Here is a 20,567-nt window from a genome sequence, read left to right on the forward strand (position 1 = left end):
ACTTGACTGCGATGTATTCATATTTACCTGTATAAAGAGATTAAGGTTTTCTTCCTTAATATTTCCTAGGACTTCAAGTGTTACTGTCACTATGTCCTGTAAATGGAAAGACACACAAGACAGACAAGATAGATGCTTAAAAGCAGCATTTAGCACACAACTGCTTATACTCTAAAGGAGTGACAGGCCAGACCCTTTCCCCTTCAATTATTTATTAAAAATCAAAACCACAAAACAGACAAAATACTGTATTTTCTCTCTAAATAAAACACAATCAGGAAGATAAAAATGCAATTTAAACTGTAATATGCAAGGATTGTTTTATTGCACAGAGCAAGAGAGAAGATTCTACCCTGACATAAATAAAAGCTGGGTTACATATCTGGAAAAACAAAGCATTTCACATTCCTAACCTTCTAGCACACATGCGATTGTAGGTATTATATCAAATTTATAGGAAAACCTAATTCACTGTTACAGGTTGATCTGTTGATTTTCTGTGTAAAAACGAAGGGAAGCACTCACAGAATGTGTCTCTCTAACACCTTAATTAATGCAAAGTTGTGAACAGCAACTCCCCAATATCTACAAACACTGACATCATTTCGACCTACGGGATAAATATCAGGTGTAAGTATAGGGCTCAATTCTCAAATCTCAATTGCTCAATAAGGACAAATATTGAAAGAATAGTATTACTTGTCTGTTGTAGTAATGCTCTCCATGTACAAGAACACTGTTTCCAACAATAGAACTCTTAAACCATATTTGAAAGCAGAACTCAGTATATACATTTACTATCTATCTATATCAAAGTACATGGCATTCAGTGTAATATTGCAGAGATCTTAAACATACTATTCTCTACCTGAAACCTTCTGAAAAAATAAGATGATTAGTATGCCATGGTTGCAGTTATCCTGAACTATCTTCTAACAGCAAGACTGAAGCAGTGCTTGTTGTAATTACCTTGTCGAGATGTGCATCTGTTGTCTTCATACTCTCCAATTTTTTCTGCAAGCTGTAAACAAGCAGATGTTGCATTTGCACTGGATGGATGCAGTGTCATTATCTCAAACAAGATCTACACAAACTCTTCAGTACTGCAGACCAAAACTAAAGTGCTGTTATCAAAGTAATTTTCAACTGTTAATTCAGCTTTAATCTCAGAATAGTTATGTTTAATTATGTTTGTTTGATCTTTCAAATCATCTGTGATAGGAAGTCTGCCACAGATTAACTGCTGGAATTCCACTGTCAATTATCTAATTTGACTATAGTAATGTACAGAACAATTACGGATTTCCTTTCTAGATTTGGAAAAAAATTCTGACCTAAGAGTGATAAAGCAAGGAGTGACCTATTGGATGGTCATTTCTGGTTGGATTAAAGCTGTCCTTGGGCCAAGAGAGTCTGTTATGGTTAGAAACGCTTTGTTCTAACTCAGCTGTCAGTGTCTTACAAGAAAGACTTAGGAGACCCATTTTCACAGCAAGGCTAGTAGTACGACCTACTAACTTTTAACCATCATAGAGTAAGTCGCCATGGACTTCTATCTACATTTTACACTCTTACATCTTTATAAAACAAAAAAGTAACTTCTGACATCTGTGGGATGATTTGTTGGGCATCACTTTTTGAAACTATGTTAGGAAGTAAAAAAGGAACAAAGCCATTGCTTCTAAGAGTAAAATGTGCAGTATAAAATGAAGTGAAATACTATACACCACTTTCTACTTAACTCATTCCCAAAGCTAATTCCCACTGCACACTGTGCAGTGCTTCCTAATTTAAAGCTGAGCCTCTTAGTCATAAAAGAACCAGAGGACATAACGGATCCAGGAACACGCTGAACAACATTTCCAAGGCTTAGGTTGTTGTGGAACTCAGAGTTTCCTGTGAAAACTAAGGTCTCCAGTTCATCACAATGTAAAGCAAGAAAAAAATTAAATCCTCTGAGTTTTAAGAGAACCAGAAAAAAGCACTGAGATCTTATTGATTACTAGTAGTACTAATGGACAACTTAAAGCCTCAACAAGGGAAACGGGGGGAAAACGCCAAACAGTCATGGGTGCTTTGGCTCTCATTTCATTTTACAAACCCTACAATCTTTTGCTGCATGTATCTCAAGTGGAAAAACATCCTCTTTCTATTACTTCTTACTCTTACTGAGAATTGTAAACAAGTGTCTGAACTAGAACATGCAACAGAAATTCAGATGCAGACTCTGCCTAAATGTAAATGTACCTACTTCATGCGTGTATCTATGCAATGAGCATTACTTTTAATAAAAGTGAAATTATGGCCATACCTGATTCCAGATAGACTGTCTAAAGCATGCAGGTCCGGCACATTGGAAAGATCAACTCTGCACAGATAGGGAGAGAAAGAAAGCTTTGTATTTTCACTGCATGTAAGAATTATGTGTACTGAAGCTTCGATTACTCATTTTTAAACATATAAATAATTGTTCATGTTTGTTGGTTTTTTTTCCTGATCTCTTATTCCAATGCAAAGCAGCAGAAGCTAGCCCTATTTTCAGATGTCAGCAGTCAGTGCTATCTACCGTGGAGTAAAGCAGCTTTCAGCTGTACAGTAATATGGGAGCATAAAAAGAGAATTTTAGTGAATACAGTTAAAAAATAAATTAATACTAAACAAACAAACAAACAAAAAAAAAACCACACAAGAATACGTTTTCTGAAAGATGTGATTTGTATTGGATGCCTAAGTGTTATCTAATTCTCTGATGGGAACAATCGTTCTGTACCTCTTCGAACACAAGCACACATTAAGACACAGTACAGGTAGGTATGCATGTGCACAGCCAACAGATCATAATGAAAGCTTGGTAAAAATAATGTCAGTGGGACAGGATTTGGTACTTGTTGGAATACAGGTTAATCTAATACCTCGACCTTTGTGTCTCCAAAATTTCGACAAGTCCATTTATTGACCTAAAACAAATAGAAAAAAGCAAAATGAGGTGCAAACGCAACTCTAATATATCGATTGAACAATTTAACAATGTAGAGCAATACAAGAAACATAACGACATCTCTCACACTGTTACTCAATGTTTTACAGTCCAAGAGGCATCAAGAAAAAGTTTGCTTTTGTGACATTTTATAGCCGAACCAAGGTCAAAATTCACAACTTCTGACAATAAAATACTACTACTGAACATAGCATTTTTCTTCTCCCAGTACAAACTGCAAGGTTAAGAATTCTCAAGAGTCTGAACCACAAATAACGTTGCAAAGTATTTCTCAATATTCCATTTTGTCTGTCAGGGTACTGAGAAAGATGGAACACACCTTTGAACACTGCTTTGATTCAGCCCATTTGTTCTTTTACATCCATGACAATTATTCAGATATCTTCCATACCCCTTTATATTTGCTAATAAACATGTATGGACTAGCAGACATTGCCCCCCGTAGTTAACTCAGACAAATGGCAACAGCTGCCCAATAGTATAAGAATGTGAGCACTTAAGACAAAGGTCTATTATAAGGCATTTGTTAGGCCTAATTTAGCCAAGGAAACGGTGTGGAGTTGCACCAGAAGAGGGTCAGGTTGGGTATTGGGAAAAGGTTCTTCACCAGAGGGCGGTAGACATGGAACAGCCCCAAGCAGCCAGAGTTCAAGGAACATTTGGAGAAAGCTCTCAGACATAGAATTGGAATTTTGGGTGGTCCTGAGTAGAGCCAGAGGTTGGAGTCAATGGTCCTTGAAGGTTCCTTCCAACTTAAAAGCATTCTTTGATTCTATTCTATAATTCTACACTTCTGAGCAGGTAACATCAAATCTTACTTAGGCAAGCCGATAATACTGTGGAAGCACAGAAATGCACTGGAAACATCTCCAGAAAGGCGCAGACTCTTTTTCACTGCTTTCTCACTGCTCTTTTTCACTACACGATCTGTTGGAACAATCATGAGATCTAATTTCTAATAACATTTGAGCATGTACAATGTCACGGTTATACCAGAAATTTCATACCTGACAGTTGGTCTGACTTTATTCAATTCTTCCCTTGAAACCAAATCCGTTTTATTGACGATTACAAGATCAGCTAATGCAACCTGCCTATGCATTTGGAAAAAGAAAAAAGGAATACCTTGAACAAGCAGTTTTTTGTAAGGCAGAAGCAGTATGTCTCTCATAGCGCTGTAAAATTACTAGATTGTTAGTTAGTACAGGAAGGCAAACATTAACCAAACCATCAGCCAACTAAAACATCATGGAATGACTACAGTATAAGCTTCTTGAGGTGACTTGTGGCTTGTGCATTTCAGGAGACATAAGTAGCAGCAGCCAGTGACATGAAAGACAAGCCATGGCCACTGAAATGTTTACAAGCACAGCATGCTGAGGCTTTTTCACTGCTAGCAAAAATGTATAGCTAATGGTGAGGAGACTATACTGAAAACTGTTTTTGTAGCTGAAAGTTGAGCTTCTTTCAACCTGTTATTTGTACTCCATCTGTTGTAGTTTCCATGGAAAAAAAGAGGAGGCATTATTTTCAGATCAACCTACTTATTAGAAAATTCATATCTAAGCAGAATGATCAAATGAAGTACAGAGTAAGTTTTGTTTTCTACCTTTGTTTAAAAGCAAGGGAGGGGAAAACCTTAGAAAAGAAAAAGAATCAATTTTGAATGATCTTCCGCACAGTGCAGTCACTGACTATGATTAAAAAAGTGGTTTTGATATCCATACCGAGATGCTTCATTGACAAGGCCTTCTGGCTTCTCCTGTCTCAAGTGCTAGACAATAATTAAAACAGATGGATTAAGCATGTTTAAAAAATGCTCAAATTAATTTGCATTTAAACTATGCCAAAATCATTTTACACAATGTATGATTTTCATTCATACCGCTTAAGTGACTACATTGTAAGGAACTATTTTTATGGCCAACTATCAATGAAAAAGCTAGAAATGAAAAACTATTTCTGCACTTACCAATCCTCACTGTTCTGTAGGTCTGTTCTTTCAGTACACTTTACTTAGATGCCTCTGTTACCTGACATTTTATTCTACTTCCAGGCAACTACATCAGCTGTTAATCCGATCCAGTATGTAGTAGTCTGCCTCACTCTCTCACCCTGGGAATGAACCTATTGGTTCTTTTTTCATCTTCTTTCCATTCTATTGCAGTCTCTTCCAGATCATACAGCTCATGGACACCTTGGACTATCTCTTGATGAGATTTGCCTTGAATAGATACCAGTCCCTTACCAGAAAAATAACTGTTAGAGTATATAAACAAACCTTTAAAAACAAAATACTTACGGAGAAAAAAAGAAAAACAAAACAACTTTACAAGTACACAGAGCAGGGAAAAACCTCTGACAAATATGCAGAGGTTGATCAAAATAACAATGCAACAGAGTCATCTCTTGTAACAACCATTCTTACAATTAATAATTATACTTTGCTATACTCTGCCTTCAGCATCTCATTTGGACGGTTACCTGGATTATTTGTGCAAATTTAAATGTCATCTCCTACCATGCCACTTTGATTGTATGTATGATATATGTCTCTATGAAAGCCTCATCACCTGTCCAAGGTGATGTAAAATAGGCAAAAATGCTGAGTCTGTTCCCACTGAGTTCTCATGCTTAACACTTACACTGTCTTGAAACAGAATCTCTCAATAGCTGAGAAAGAACAAATATCTGTGTGGTGAAATGACTAGCAATGGAATTAACAATGGAATACCTTCAAAACTAAGTCCATTAACTCACATGCCAAACGTTGCACTAAAAGAGTTTTCATCACTTGAAAACTGTCTAAAATAGAATGTAAATATTACTCGGATCCCAAAGCTCAGTACAACAGAAGCATACTTCTAATCAGCAGTACAGCTAATGAGTACAACAGACAGCTTGAAGTGCATCAGCACTGCCGGCTTTATGCTGCTGTTGTTCTACTTGTCAAGAAATAAACCTTTCTTCCAGTGAAGTAGAAATAATTACCTTGCTGCCTGTGACACACATATGTTCTCAGGAAACAAATCACAGCACATTTGATTGTTTTCCTTAGACCTTGTCTAATCATGCAATCGACTTTTTTATCATTTACTTAGCTTTGTGGTTTAAGGAAAATGAAAGTATATCCTCAAGCATCACCAACGTTCACCTCAGAACTATGCAATGAATCGTACACGGGGATGAATACACTTATGTGTAAATCACATCTTTAAAACTGCAGCCTGATGTAATCAAAAAATTTTAGGGGGACCATAGCTAGCACTGTGCTGCATTGTTACACTCAATTAAACTTCTGTTTATTATGCCAATAACTGTAATCATGGACAGAAACCTGTAACTACATCCCTAGATAAGGAGCCATCTAGGTGAAATGGATGAGACCTTTCAGAGCAAAGGAGGGGAAAACAACATCACCTCCTTTCACTTATGTCCTGATCATTCATCCTGTCCCACTCATGTTTGGGACTGCAAGTCTCCCCTTTCACTACACAGCAAGTAGTACTGTGGTTTGCTTCTCTGTCAGCTACCTTGAGTGGTCTCATTGGCCGGCAGGTATTTAAGTGTCTCTACATGGATCAATGACAAACTGATGTTCTCTCTTTTGTCTGCTCTTTGACCTGTATGTGGCTGACAATACACTGCAGTTTCTTTCCATTTAAAAAGAGGGAAAGCACAAAACAAAGAGGTTGGAAGTTTCAGGCAAACCTTCAGTCTTATGACATCCATGGTACATCCAGTCCTATCTTTCACATTCTTTTCCCACACAAGATTCTACAAAGAGGAAAAATGTTTTCACAAACAGAACAGCGTAAGATGATTTTCTACAAAAGGACACAATGATTTCGCACTTGACTGCGATGTATTCATATTTACCTGTATAAAGAGATTAAGGTTTTCTTCCTTAATATTTCCTAGGACTTCAAGTGTTACTGTCACTATGTCCTGTAAATGGAAAGACACACAAGACAGACAAGATAGATGCTTAAAAGCAGCATTTAGCACACAACTGCTTATACTCTAAAGGAGTGACAGGCCAGACCCTTTCCCCTTCAATTATTTATTAAAAATCAAAACCACAAAACAGACAAAATACTGTATTTTCTCTCTAAATAAAACACAATCAGGAAGATAAAAATGCAATTTAAACTGTAATATGCAAGGATTGTTTTATTGCACAGAGCAAGAGAGAAGATTCTACCCTGACATAAATAAAAGCTGGGTTACATATCTGGAAAAACAAAGCATTTCACATTCCTAACCTTCTAGCACACATGCGATTGTAGGTATTATATCAAATTTATAGGAAAACCTAATTCACTGTTACAGGTTGATCTGTTGATTTTCTGTGTAAACACGAAGGGAAGCACTCACAGAATGTGTCTCTCTAACACCTTAATTAATGCAAAGTTGTGAACAGCAACTCCCCAATATCTACAAACACTGACATCATTTCGACCTACGGGATAAATATCAGGTGTAAGTATAGGGCTCAATTCTCAAATCTCAATTGCTCAATAAGGACAAATATTGAAAGAATAGTATTACTTGTCTGTTGTAGTAATGCTCTCCATGTACAAGAACACTGTTTCCAACAATAGAACTCTTAAACCATATTTGAAAGCAGAACTCAGTATATACATTTACTATCTATCTATATCAAAGTACATGGCATTCAGTGTAATATTGCAGAGATCTTAAACATACTATTCTCTACCTGAAACCTTCTGAAAAAATAAGATGATTAGTATGCCATGGTTGCAGTTATCCTGAACTATCTTCTAACAGCGAGACTGAAGCAGTGCTTGTTGTAATTACCTTGTCGAGATGTGCATCTGTTGTCTTCATACTCTCCAATTTTTTCTGCAAGCTGTAAACAAGCAGATGTTGCATTTGCACTGGATGGATGCAGTGTCATTATCTCAAACAAGATCTACACAAACTCTTCAGTACTGCAGACCAAAACTAAAGTGCTGTTATCAAAGTAATTTTCAACTGTTAATTCAGCTTTAATCTCAGAATAGTTATGTTTAATTATGTTTGTTTGATCTTTCAAATCATCTGTGATAGGAAGTCTGCCACAGATTAACTGCTGGAATTCCACTGTCAATTATCTAATTTGACTATAGTAATGTACAGAACAATTACGGATTTCCTTTCTAGATTTGGAAAAAAATTCTGACCTAAGAGTGATAAAGCAAGGAGTGACCTATTGGATGGTCATTTCTGGTTGGATTAAAGCTGTCCTTGGGCCAAGAGAGTCTGTTATGGTTAGAAACGCTTTGTTCTAACTCAGCTGTCAGTGTCTTACAAGAAAGACTTAGGAGACCCATTTTCACAGCAAGGCTAGTAGTACGACCTACTAACTTTTAACCATCATAGAGTAAGTCGCCATGGACTTCTATATACATTTTACACTCTTACATCTTTATAAAACAAAAAAGTAACTTCTGACATCTGTGGGATGATTTGTTGGGCATCACTTTTTGAAACTATGTTAGGAAGTAAAAAATGAACAAAGCCATTGCTTCTAAGAGTAAAATGTGCAGTATAAAATGAAGTGAAATACTATACACCACTTTCTACTTAACTCATTCCCAAAGCTAATTCCCACTGCACACTGTGCAGTGCTTCCTAATTTAAAGCTGAGCCTCTTAGTCATAAAAGAACCAGAGGACATAACGGATCCAGGAACACGCTGAACAACATTTCCAAGGCTTAGGTTGTTGTGGAACTCAGAGTTTCCTGTGAAAACTAAGGTCTCCAGTTCATCACAATGTAAAGCAAGAAAAAAATTAAATCCTCTGAGTTTTAAGAGAACCAGAAAAAAGCACTGAGATCTTATTGATTACTAGTAGTACTAATGGACAACTTAAAGCCTCAACAAGGGAAACGGGGGGAAAACGCCAAACAATCATGGGTGCTTTGGCTCTCATTTCATTTTACAAACCCTACAATCTTTTGCTGCATGTATCTCAAGTGGAAAAACATCCTCTTTCTATTACTTCTTACTCTTACTGAGAATTGTAAACAAGTGTCTGAACTAGAACATGCAACAGAAATTCAGATGCAGACTCTGCCTAAATGTAAATGTACCTACTTCATGCGTGTATCTATGCAATGAGCATTACTTTTAATAAAAGTGAAATTATGGCCATACCTGATTCCAGATAGACTGTCTAAAGCATGCAGGTCCGGCACATTGGAAAGATCAACTCTGCACAGATAGGGAGAGAAAGAAAGCTTTGTATTTTCACTGCATGTAAGAATTATGTGTACTGAAGCTTCGATTACTCATTTTTAAACATATAAATAATTGTTCATGTTTGTTGGTTTTTTTTCCTGATCTCTTATTCCAATGCAAAGCAGCAGAAGCTAGCCCTATTTTCAGATGTCAGCAGTCAGTGCTATCTACCGTGGAGTAAAGCAGCTTTCAGCTGTACAGTAATATGGGAGCATAAAAAGAGAATTTTAGTGAATACAGTTAAAAAATAAATTAATACTAAACAAACAAACAAACAAAAAAAAAACCACACAAGAATACGTTTTCTGAAAGATGTGATTTGTATTGGATGCCTAAGTGTTATCTAATTCTCTGATGGGAACAATCGTTCTGTACCTCTTCGAACACAAGCACACATTAAGACACAGTACAGGTAGGTATGCATGTGCACAGCCAACAGATCATAATGAAAGCTTGGTAAAAATAATGTCAGTGGGACAGGATTTGGTACTTGTTGGAATACAGGTTAATCTAATACCTCGACCTTTGTGTCTCCAAAATTTCGACAAGTCCATTTATTGACCTAAAACAAATAGAAAAAAGCAAAATGAGGTGCAAACGCAACTCTAATATATCAATTGAACAATTTAACAATGTAGAGCAATACAAGAAACATAACGACATCTCTCACACTGTTACTCAATGTTTTACAGTCCAAGAGGCATCAAGAAAAAGTTTGCTTTTGTGACATTTTATAGCCGAACCAAGGTCAAAATTCACAACTTCTGACAATAAAATACTACTACTGAACATAGCATTTTTCTTCTCCCAGTACAAACTGCAAGGTTAAGAATTCTCAAGAGTCTGAACCACAAATAACGTTGCAAAGTATTTCTCAATATTCCATTTTGTCTGTCAGGGTACTGAGAAAGATGGAACACACCTTTGAACACTGCTTTGATTCAGCCCATTTGTTCTTTTACATCCATGACAATTATTCAGATATCTTCCATACCCCTTTATATTTGCTAATAAACATGTATGGACTAGCAGACATTGCCCCCCGTAGTTAACTCAGACAAATGGCAACAGCTGCCCAATAGTATAAGAATGTGAGCACTTAAGACAAAGGTCTATTATAAGGCATTTGTTAGGCCTAATTTAGCCAAGGAAACGGTGTGGAGTTGCACCAGAAGAGGGTCAGGTTGGGTATTGGGAAAAGGTTCTTCACCAGAGGGCGGTAGACATGGAACAGCCCCAAGCAGCCAGAGTTCAAGGAACATTTGGAGAAAGCTCTCAGACATAGAATTGGAATTTTGGGTGGTCCTGAGTAGAGCCAGAGGTTGGAGTCAATGGTCCTTGAAGGTTCCTTCCAACTTAAAAGCATTCTTTGATTCTATTCTATAATTCTACACTTCTGAGCAGGTAACATCAAATCTTACTTAGGCAAGCCGATAATACTGTGGAAGCACAGAAATGCACTGGAAACATCTCCAGAAAGGGGCAGACTCTTTTTCACTGCTTTCTCACTGCTCTTTTTCACTACACGATCTGTTGGAACAATCATGAGATCTAATTTCTAATAACATTTGAGCATGTACAATGTCACGGTTATACCAGAAATTTCATACCTGACAGTTGGTCTGACTTTATTCAATTCTTCCCTTGAAACCAAATCCGTTTTATTGACGATTACAAGATCAGCTAATGCAACCTGCCTATGCATTTGGAAAAAGAAAAAAGGAATACCTTGAACAAGCAGTTTTTTGTAAGGCAGAAGCAGTATGTCTCTCATAGCGCTGTAAAATTACTAGATTGTTAGTTAGTACAGGAAGGCAAACATTAACCAAACCATCAGCCAACTAAAACATCATGGAATGACTACAGTATTAGCTTCTTGAGGTGACTTGTGGCTTGTGCATTTCAGGAGACATAAGTAGCAGCAGCCAGTGACATGAAAGACAAGCCATGGCCACTGAAATGTTTACAAGCACAGCATGCTGAGGCTTTTTCACTGCTAGCAAAAATGTATAGCTAATGGTGAGGAGACTATACTGAAAACTGTTTTTGTAGCTGAAAGTTGAGCTTCTTTCAACCTGTTATTTGTACTCCATCTGTTGTAGTTTCCATGGAAAAAAAGAGGAGGCATTATTTTCAGATCAACCTACTTATTAGAAAATTCATATCTAAGCAGAATGATCAAATGAAGTACAGAGTAAGTTTTGTTTTCTACCTTTGTTTAAAAGCAAGGGAGGGGAAAACCTTAGAAAAGAAAAAGAATCAATTTTGAATGATCTTCCGCACAGTGCAGTCACTGACTATGATTAAAAAAGTGGTTTTGATATCCATACCGAGATGCTTCATTGACAAGGCCTTCTGGCTTCTCCTGTCTCAAGTGCTAGACAATAATTAAAACAGATGGATTAAGCATGTTTAAAAAATGCTCAAATTAATTTGCATTTAAACTATGCCAAAATCATTTTACACAATGTATGATTTTCATTCATACCGCTTAAGTGACTACATTGTAAGGAACTATTTTTATGGCCAACTATCAATGAAAAAGCTAGAAATGAAAAACTATTTCTGCACTTACCAATCCTCACTGTTCTGTAGGTCTGTTCTTTCAGTACACTTTACTTAGATGCCTCTGTTACCTGACATTTTATTCTACTTCCAGGCAACTACATCAGCTGTTAATCCGATCCAGTATGTAGTAGTCTGCCTCACTCTCTCACCCTGGGAATGAACCTATTGGTTCTTTTTTCATCTTCTTTCCATTCTATTGCAGTCTCTTCCAGATCATACAGCTCATGGACACCTTGGACTATCTCTTGATGAGATTTGCCTTGAATAGATACCAGTCCCTTACCAGAAAAATAACTGTTAGAGTATATAAACAAACCTTTAAAAACAAAATACTTACGGAGAAAAAAAGAAAAACAAAACAACTTTACAAGTACACAGAGCAGGGAAAAACCTCTGACAAATATGCAGAGGTTGATCAAAATAACAATGCAACAGAGTCATCTCTTGTAACAACCATTCTTACAATTAATAATTATACTTTGCTATACTCTGCCTTCAGCATCTCATTTGGACGGTTACCTGGATTATTTGTGCAAATTTAAATGTCATCTCCTACCATGCCACTTTGATTGTATGTATGATATATGTCTCTATGAAAGCCTCATCACCTGTCCAAGGTGATGTAAAATAGGCAAAAATGCTGAGTCTGTTCCCACTGAGTTCTCATGCTTAACACTTACACTGTCTTGAAACAGAATCTCTCAATAGCTGAGAAAGAACAAATATCTGTGTGGTGAAATGACTAGCAATGGAATTAACAATGGAATACCTTCAAAACTAAGTCCATTAACTCACATGCCAAACGTTGCACTAAAAGAGTTTTCATCACTTGAAAACTGTCTAAAATAGAATGTAAATATTACTCGGATCCCAAAGCTCAGTACAACAGAAGCATACTTCTAATCAGCAGTACAGCTAATGAGTACAACAGACAGCTTGAAGTGCATCAGCACTGCCGGCTTTATGCTGCTGTTGTTCTACTTGTCAAGAAATAAACCTTTCTTCCAGTGAAGTAGAAATAATTACCTTGCTGCCTGTGACACACATATGTTCTCAGGAAACAAATCACAGCACATTTGATTGTTTTCCTTAGACCTTGTCTAATCATGCAATCGACTTTTTTATCATTTACTTAGCTTTGTGGTTTAAGGAAAATGAAAGTATATCCTCAAGCATCACCAACGTTCACCTCAGAACTATGCAATGAATCGTACACGGGGATGAATACACTTATGTGTAAATCACATCTTTAAAACTGCAGCCTGATGTAAGCAAAAAATTTTAGGGGGACCATAGCTAGCACTGTGCTGCATTGTTACACTCAATTAAACTTCTGTTTATTATGCCAATAACTGTAATCATGGACAGAAACCTGTAACTACATCCCTAGCTAAGGAGCCATCTAGGTGAAATGGATGAGACCTTTCAGAGCAAAGGAGGGGAAAACAACATCACCTCCTTTCACTTATGTCCTGATCATTCATCCTGTCCCACTCATGTTTGGGACTGCAAGTCTCCCCTTTCACTACACAGTAAGTAGTACTGTGGTTTGCTTCTCTGTCAGCTACCTTGAGTGGTCTCATTGGCCGGCAGGTATTTAAGTGTCTCTACATGGATCAATGACAAACTGATGTTCTCTCTTTTGTCTGCTCTTTGACCTGTATGTGGCTGACAATACACTGCAGTTTCTTTCCATTTAAAAAGAGGGAAAGCACAAAACAAAGAGGTTGGAAGTTTCAGGCAAACCTTCAGTCTTATGACATCCATGGTACATCCAGTCCTATCTTTCACATTCTTTTCCCACACAAGATTCTACAAAGAGGAAAAATGTTTTCACAAACAGAACAGCGTAAGATGATTTTCTACAAAAGGACACAATGATTTCGCACTTGACTGCGATGTATTCATATTTACCTGTATAAAGAGATTAAGGTTTTCTTCCTTAATATTTCCTAGGACTTCAAGTGTTACTGTCACTATGTCCTGTAAATGGAAAGACACACAAGACAGACAAGATAGATGCTTAAAAGCAGCATTTAGCACACAACTGCTTATACTCTAAAGGAGTGACAGGCCAGACCCTTTCCCCTTCAATTATTTATTAAAAATCAAAACCACAAAACAGACAAAATACTGTATTTTCTCTCTAAATAAAACACAATCAGGAAGATAAAAATGCAATTTAAACTGTAATATGCAAGGATTGTTTTATTGCACAGAGCAAGAGAGAAGATTCTACCCTGACATAAATAAAAGCTGGGTTACATATCTGGAAAAACAAAGCATTTCACATTCCTAACCTTCTAGCACACATGCGATTGTAGGTATTATATCAAATTTATAGGAAAACCTAATTCACTGTTACAGGTTGATCTGTTGATTTTCTGTGTAAAAACGAAGGGAAGCACTCACAGAATGTGTCTCTCTAACACCTTAATTAATGCAAAGTTGTGAACAGCAACTCCCCAATATCTACAAACACTGACATCATTTCGACCTACGGGATAAATATCAGGTGTAAGTATAGGGCTCAATTCTCAAATCTCAATTGCTCAATAAGGACAAATATTGAAAGAATAGTATTACTTGTCTGTTGTAGTAATGCTCTCCATGTACAAGAACACTGTTTCCAACAATAGAACTCTTAAACCATATTTGAAAGCAGAACTCAGTATATACATTTACTATCTATCTATATCAAAGTACATGGCATTCAGTGTAATATTGCAGAGATCTTAAACATACTATTCTCTACCTGAAACCTTCTGAAAAAATAAGATGATTAGTATGCCATGGTTGCAGTTATCCTGAACTATCTTCTAACAGCGAGACTGAAGCAGTGCTTGTTGTAATTACCTTGTCGAGATGTGCATCTGTTGTCTTCATACTCTCCAATTTTTTCTGCAAGCTGTAAACAAGCAGATGTTGCATTTGCACTGGATGGATGCAGTGTCATTATCTCAAACAAGATCTACACAAACTCTTCAGTACTGCAGACCAAAACTAAAGTGCTGTTATCAAAGTAATTTTCAACTGTTAATTCAGCTTTAATCTCAGAATAGTTATGTTTAATTATGTTTGTTTGATCTTTCAAATCATCTGTGATAGGAAGTCTGCCACAGATTAACTGCTGGAATTCCACTGTCAATTATCTAATTTGACTATAGTAATGTACAGAACAATTACGGATTTCCTTTCTAGATTAGGAAAAAAATTCTGACCTAAGAGTGATAAAGCAAGGAGTGACCTATTGGATGGTCATTTCTGGTTGGATTAAAGCTGTCCTTGGGCCAAGAGAGTCTGTTATGGTTAGAAACGCTTTGTTCTAACTCAGCTGTCAGTGTCTTACAAGAAAGACTTAGGAGACCCATTTTCACAACAAGGCTAGTAGTACGACCTAGTAACTTTTAACCATCATAGAGTAAGTCGCCATGGACTTCTATCTACATTTTACACTCTTACATCTTTATAAAACAAAAAAGTAACTTCTGACATCTGTGGGATGATTTGTTGGGCATCACTTTTTGAAACTATGTTAGGAAGTAAAAAATGAACAAAGCCATTGCTTCTAAGAGTAAAATGTGCAGTATAAAATGAAGTGAAATACTATACACCACTTTCTACTTAACTCATTCCCAAAGCTAATTCCCACTGCACACTGTGCAGTGCTTCCTAATTTAAAGCTGAGCCTCTTAGTCATAAAAGAACCAGAGGACATAACGGATCCAGGAACACGCTGAACAACATTTCCAAGGCTTAGGTTGTTGTGGAACTCAGAGTTTCCTGTGAAAACTAAGGTCTCCAGTTCATCACAATGTAAAGCAAGAAAAAAATTAAATCCTCTGAGTTTTAAGAGAACCAGAAAAAAGCACTGAGATCTTATTGATTACTAGTAGTACTAATGGACAACTTAAAGCCTCAACAAGGGAAACGGGGGGAAAACGCCAAACAATCATGGGTGCTTTGGCTCTCATTTCATTTTACAAACCCTACAATCTTTTGCTGCATGTATCTCAAGTGGAAAAACATCCTCTTTCTATTACTTCTTACTCTTACTGAGAATTGTAAACAAGTGTCTGAACTAGAACATGCAACAGAAATTCAGATGCAGACTCTGCCTAAATGTAAATGTACCTACTTCATGCGTGTATCTATGCAATGAGCATTACTTTTAATAAAAGTGAAATTATGGCCATACCTGATTCCAGATAGACTGTCTAAAGCATGCAGGTCCGGCACATTGGAAAGATCAACTCTGCACAGATAGGGAGAGAAAGAAAGCTTTGTATTTTCACTGCATGTAAGAATTATGTGTACTGAAGCTTCGATTACTCATTTTTAAACATATAAATAATTGTTCATGTTTGTTGGTTTTTTTTCCTGATCTCTTATTCCAATGCAAAGCAGCAGAAGCTAGCCCTATTTTCACATGTCAGCAGTCAGTGCTATCTACCATGGAGTAAAGCAGCTTTCAGCTGTACAGTAATATGGGAGCATAAAAAGAGAATTTTAGTGAATACAGTTAAAAAATAAATTAATACTAAACAAACAAACAAACAAAAAAAAAACCACACAAGAATACGTTTTCTGAAAGATGTGATTTGTATTGGATGCCTAAGTGTTATCTAATTCTCTGATGGGAACAATCGTTCTGTACCTCTTCGAACACAAGCACACATTAAAACACAGTACAGGTAGGTATGCATGTGCACAGCCAACAGATCATAATGAAAGCTTTGTAAAAATAATGTCAGTGGGACAGGATTTGGTACTTGTTGGAATACAGGTTAATCTAATACCTCGACCTTTGTGTCTCCAAAATTTCGACAAGTCCATTTATTGACCTAAAACAAATAGAAAAAAGCAAAATGAGGTGCAAACGCAACTGTAATATATCGATTGAACAATTTAACAATGTAGAGCAATACAAGAAACATAACGACATCTCTCACACTGTTACTCAATGTTTTACAGTCCAAGAGGCATCAAGAAAAAGTTTGCTTTTGTGACATTTTATAGCCGAACCAAGGTCAAAATTCACAACTTCTGACAATAAAATATTACTACTGAACAGAGCATTTTTCTTCTCTCAGTACAAGCTGCAAGGTTAAGAATTCTCAAGAGTCTGAACCACAAATAACGTTGCAAAGTATTTCTCAATATTCCATTTTGTCTGTCAGGGTACTGAGAAAGATGGAACACACCTTTGAACACTGCTTTGATTCAGCCCATTTGTTCTTTTACATCCATGACAATTATTCAGATATCTTCCATACCCCTTTATATTTGCTAATAAACATGTATGGACTAGCAGACATTGCCCCCCGTAGTTAACTCAGACAAATGGCAACAGCTGCCCAATAGTATAAGAATGTGAGCACTTAAGACAAAGGTCTATTATAAGGCATTTGTTAGGCCTAATTTAGCCAAGGAAACGGTGTGGAGTTGCACCAGAAGAGGGTCAGGTTGGGTATTGGGAAAAGGTTCTTCACCAGAGGGCGGTAGACATGGAACAGCCCCAAGCAGCCAGAGTTCAAGGAACATTTGGAGAAAGCTCTCAGACATAGAATTGGAATTTTGGGTGGTCCTGAGTAGAGCCAGAGGTTGGAGTCAATGGTCCTTGAAGGTTCCTTCCAACTTAAAAGCATTCTTTGATTCTATTCTATAATTCTACACTTCTGAGCAGGTAACATCAAATCTTACTTAGGCAAGCCGATAATACTGTGGAAGCACAGAAATGCACTGGAAACATCTCCAGAAAGGGGCAGACTCTTTTTCACTGCTTTCTCACTGCTCTTTTTCACTACACGATCTGTTGGAACAATCATGAGATCTAATTTCTAATAACATTTGAGCATGTACAATGTCACGGTTATACCAGAAATTTCATACCTGACAGTTGGTCTGACTTTATTCAATTCTTCCCTTGAAACCAAATCCGTTTTATTGACGATTACAAGATCAGCTAATGCAACCTGCCTATGCATTTGGAAAAAGAAAAAAGGAATACCTTGAACAAGCAGTTTTTTGTAAGGCAGAAGCAGTATGTCTCTCATAGCGCTGTAAAATTACTAGATTGTTAGTTAGTACAGGAAGGCAAACATTAACCAAACCATCAGCCAACTAAAACATCATGGAATGACTACAGTATTAGCTTCTTGAGGTGACTTGTGGCTTGTGCATTTCAGGAGACATAAGTAGCAGCAGCCAGTGACATGAAAGACAAGCCATGGCCACTGAAATGTTTACAAGCACAGCATGCTGAGGCTTTTTCACTGCTAGCAAAAATGTATAGCTAATGGTAAGGAGACTATACTGAAAACTGTTTTTGTAGCTGAAAGTTGAGCTTCTTTCAACCTGTTATTTGTACTCCATCTGTTGTAGTTTCCATGGAAAAAAAGAGGAGGCATTATTTTCAGATCAACCTACTTATTAGAAAATTCATATCTAAGCAGAATGATCAAATGAAGTACAGAGTAAGTTTTGTTTTCTACCTTTGTTTAAAAGCAAGGGAGGGGAAAACCTTAGAAAAGAAAAAGAATCAATTTTGAATGATCTTCCGCACAGTGCAGTCACTGACTATGATTAAAAAAGTGGTTTTGATATCCATACCGAGATGCTTCATTGACAAGGCCTTCTGGCTTCTCCTGTCTCAAGTGCTAGACAATAATTAAAACAGATGGATTAAGCATGTTTAAAAAATGCTCAAATTAATTTGCATTTAAACTATGCCAAAATCATTTTACACAATGTATGATTTTCATTCATACCGCTTAAGTGACTACATTGTAAGGAACTATTTTTATGGCCAACTATCAATGAAAAAGCTAGAAATGAAAAACTATTTCTGCACTTACCAATCCTCACTGTTCTGTAGGTCTGTTCTTTCAGTACACTTTACTTAGATGCCTCTGTTACCTGACATTTTATTCTACTTCCAGGCAACTACATCAGCTGTTAATCCGATCCAGTATGTAGTAGTCTGCCTCACTCTCTCACCCTGGGAATGAACCTATTGGTTCTTTTTTCATCTTCTTTCCATTCTATTGCAGTCTCTTCCAGATCATACAGCTCATGGACACCTTGGACTATCTCTTGATGAGATTTGCCTTGAATAGATACCAGTCCCTTACCAGAAAAATAACTGTTAGAGTATATAAACAAACCTTTAAAAACAAAATACTTACGGAGAAAAAAAGAAAAACAAAACAACTTTACAAGTACACAGAGCAGGGAAAAACCTCTGACAAATATGCAGAGGTTGATCAAAATAACAATGCAACAGAGTCATCTCTTGTAACAACCATTCTTACAATTAATAATTATACTTTGCTATACTCTGCCTTCAGCATCTCATTTGGACGGTTACCTGGATTATTTGTGCAAATTTAAATGTCATCTCCTACCATGCCACTTTGATTGTATGTATGATATATGTCTCTATGAAAGCCTCATCACCTGTCCAAGGTGATGTAAAATAGGCAAAAATGCTGAGTCTGTTCCCACTGAGTTCTCATGCTTAACACTTACACTGTCTTGAAACAGAATCTCTCAATAGCTGAGAAAGAACAAATATCTGTGTGGTGAAATGACTAGCAATGGAATTAACAATGGAATACCTTCAAAACTAAGTCCATTAACTCACATGCCAAACGTTGCACTAAAAGAGTTTTCATCACTTGAAAACTGTCTAAAATAGAATGTAAATATTACTCGGATCCCAAAGCTCAGTACAACAGAAGCATACTTCTAATCAGCAGTACAGCTAATGAGTACAACAGACAGCTTGAAGTGCATCAGCACTGCCGGCTTTATGCTGCTGTTGTTCTACTTGTCAAGAAATAAACCTTTCTTCCAGTGAAGTAGAAATAATTACCTTGCTGCCTGTGACACACATATGTTCTCAGGAAACAAATCACAGCACATTTGATTGTTTTCCTTAGACCTTGTCTAATCATGCAATCGACTTTTTTATCATTTACTTAGCTTTGTGGTTTAAGGAAAATGAAAGTATATCCTCAAGCATCACCAACGTTCACCTCAGAACTATGCAATGAATCGTACACGGGGATGAATACACTTATGTGTAAATCACATCTTTAAAACTGCAGCCTGATGTAAGCAAAAAATTTTAGGGGGACCATAGCTAGCACTGTGCTGCATTGTTACACTCAATTAAACTTCTGTTTATTATGCCAATAACTGTAATCATGGACAGAAACCTGTAACTACATCCCTAGCTAAGGAGCCATCTAGGTGAAATGGATGAGACCTTTCAGAGCAAAGGAGGGGAAAACAACATCACCTCCTTTCACTTATGTCCTGATCATTCATCCTGTCCCACTCATGTTTGGGACTGCAAGTCTCCCCTTTCACTACACAGCAAGTAGTACTGTGGTTTGCTTCTCTGTCAGCTACCTTGAGTGGTCTCATTGGCCGGCAGGTATTTAAGTGTCTCTACATGGATCAATGACAAACTGATGTTCTCTCTTTTGTCTGCTCTTTGACCTGTATGTGGCTGACAATACACTGCAGTTTCTTTCCATTTAAAAAGAGGGAAAGCACAAAACAAAGAGGTTGGAAGTTTCGGGCAAACCTTCAGTCTTATGACATCCATGGTACATCCAGTCCTATCTTTCACATTCTTTTCCCACACAAGATTCTACAAAGAGGAAAAATGTTTTCACAAACAGAACAGCGTAAGATGATTTTCTACAAAAGGACACAATGATTTCGCACTTGACTGCGATGTAT

The 20,567-nt window shown here is 36.9% G+C and overlaps 1 protein-coding gene across 5 annotated transcripts in view; it reads right to left on the reverse strand.

The window, feature by feature from the left end:
* Positions 1–20,567, reverse strand: part of LOC107305936 (putative COBW domain-containing protein 7) — a 100,039-nt gene that overhangs the window by 58,861 nt on the left and 20,611 nt on the right. For 3 of the 5 annotated variants that reach the window (XR_014939812.1, XR_014939811.1, XR_014939810.1), the window contains 15 exons: positions 17,706–20,475; positions 16,613–16,657; positions 16,012–16,068; positions 14,670–14,721; positions 13,728–13,796; positions 10,856–13,625; positions 9,763–9,807; positions 9,162–9,218; positions 7,820–7,871; positions 6,878–6,946; positions 4,006–6,775; positions 2,913–2,957; positions 2,312–2,368; positions 970–1,021; positions 28–96 (listed from right to left, as the gene is read on the reverse strand). The gene's annotated coding sequence lies outside the window, so the exon portion shown is untranslated. Of the gene's footprint in view, positions 1–27; positions 97–525; positions 913–969; positions 1,022–2,311; positions 2,369–2,912; positions 2,958–4,005; positions 6,776–6,877; positions 6,947–7,375; positions 7,757–7,819; positions 7,872–9,161; positions 9,219–9,762; positions 9,808–10,855; positions 13,626–13,727; positions 13,797–14,669; positions 14,722–16,011; positions 16,069–16,612; positions 16,658–17,705; positions 20,476–20,567 lie in introns of those variants that run through there. The other 2 variants (XR_014939817.1, XR_014939818.1) reach the window with 2 other exon arrangements.

This window comes from Coturnix japonica, chromosome Z (assembly GCF_054131305.1).
Source record: "Coturnix japonica strain WE chromosome Z, WE-NBRP24, whole genome shotgun sequence".
NCBI lineage: Eukaryota > Metazoa > Chordata > Aves > Galliformes > Phasianidae > Coturnix > Coturnix japonica.